A 2,082-nucleotide genomic window follows, 5' to 3' on the forward strand; every position below is an offset into this window, starting at 1 on the left:
AAAATAGATATACACTTTAAATTTCTTTCATTTTAATACATTTACACTTATTTCAATTACATTAATTAAAGAATAAAAAGTTTTGAATGGTACAACAATGCACTATAATACAAAAAATGGATTATATACCAGTTGTAATTTAGTTATCCATAGTCCGATGATATTTCGGAATACAATTCCTTCTTCAGATCTTCTTAGATGGATTCTCTGCTATAATCGGTTTTCCAACGGCTTTTCTTTTCTTTTTTTCGGAAGCGTCTCAAGAGTGGTCTCACAAAGCTCCTTCCAGAATTCCTCAGGAGAAGTGCGTGAGGTCGGCTATGTTTCAATCTCGTGTGTTGGTACGTCTGTAGCGCTTCTTCTAAGTTATGTTATACGTGCAGCTTCTCTTTTTTTACCTCTTTTTTTTTTTGTTGTAAACACTACATGAGCATGTTATTAAGAATGAACCTACACACATCCAGATGTAGCTAAATAATATATTGATTACCAACCTCCAGCCTGTTGTTAATTTGGGGTCCTAGTCTGTGTATGAGTAAAGCTTCCTTAATTCTTAAATTACCCAAATTTCTTAACATTATTTACATTAATTAAATATAGTTTAATCTCGGAAATGCTCGAAATGTCCACCTTCAACATTGCAACATTCCTCAGACATTTCCAGAACACTGCGGCACGCAACATGACACAAATTCCGATCTGCATCAATTTCAATAAAATCGTCCGAGAGGAACACTTTTAATTCGTCCACTGTGTGTGTCTTTTGCTTATGAACATTATTCTTTACTACTCCTCCAAAAAGAAGTCCCTTGGTGTTAAGTCGGGTGAATGTGGTGGCCATTCGACGCTGCTAAGCCGTCCAATCCAATGCTTTTGAAGGTACAGTCACGTAGTCTCTTATTACCAAAACATAGGCGCAGGAGTGGCTGTGTCGTAAGTAGCTTGCTTACTAACCACATAGTTCCGTGTTCAGTCCCACTGCGTGGCATCTTGGGCAAGTGTCTTCTACTATAGCCTCGGACCGGCCAAAGCTTTGTAAGTGGATTTGGTAGACGGAAACTGAAAGAAACCCGTCGTATATATGTATATATATATGTGTGTGTGTGTGTGTCTGTGTTTGTCCCCCTAGCATTGCTTGACAACCGATGCTGGTGTGTTTATGTCCCCGTCACCTAGCGGTTCGGCAAAAGAGACCGATAGAATAAGTACTAGGCTTCTAAAGAATAAGTCCTGGGGTCGATTTGCTCGACTAAAGGCGGTGCTCCAGCATGGCTACAGCCAAATGACTGAAACAAGTAAAAGAGTAAAAGAGTAAAGAGTAGGTGACCCATCTTGGAAGTACAGTTTCTTTCTTGCCATTATTCACGGTACCCGTAAAAAAAAATGTAATTTAAAAAGTGTATACCTATTTTTGACCCACCCTGTATGTATTTTTAAAGACCAGATGTCCTTCAGGATCCACACGTTCATAAAGTCTGCTTCCCGCACTCTATCACGTATATATTCCGGCCCGATTAGACGAGCCGGCGGTCCGTCGCTAAGTTTTGACATCTTAGCGGCCTGGAGAAACAGGGAAAGAAGTCTTTTGTCCTAAAACAAAGTATCTCGCGGTTCAGGAATCGAGACCACAATCTTACAACATAAGTGCAACACCGCTAACCACCCAGCCACGCACCTCTATCGACCTACTTTCCACTCCACACACACAATTAGATGTGTGTGTGTATGTGAATGTCTGTATGTGGGTGCGTGTGTGTGTATGTATGAACTGTTATCCAATTGTAAAATTTATTTCCTTGCAGCAAGATATTTTCACAAATAATTCTGAAACATGTGTTTCTTAAACAAATAGAACAGTTTCTTTCTCTTGAGAGCTGACAATATAAACGCTTATCGATGTATTTGAGTATGTATTTCGATTTACGTCTGATTTGTGTGCGTGCGTGTATATGCATGCAAGTATGTATGTATGTATGTATGTATGTATGTATGTATGTATGTATGTATGTATGTATGTATGTATGTATGTACATATATATTTATTTCTGTGAGTCTGTGTGTAAATATATATATATATATATA

The sequence above is a fragment of the Octopus bimaculoides genome, chromosome 10 (assembly GCF_001194135.2).
Source record: "Octopus bimaculoides isolate UCB-OBI-ISO-001 chromosome 10, ASM119413v2, whole genome shotgun sequence".
Classification (NCBI taxonomy): Eukaryota; Metazoa; Mollusca; class Cephalopoda; order Octopoda; family Octopodidae; genus Octopus; species Octopus bimaculoides.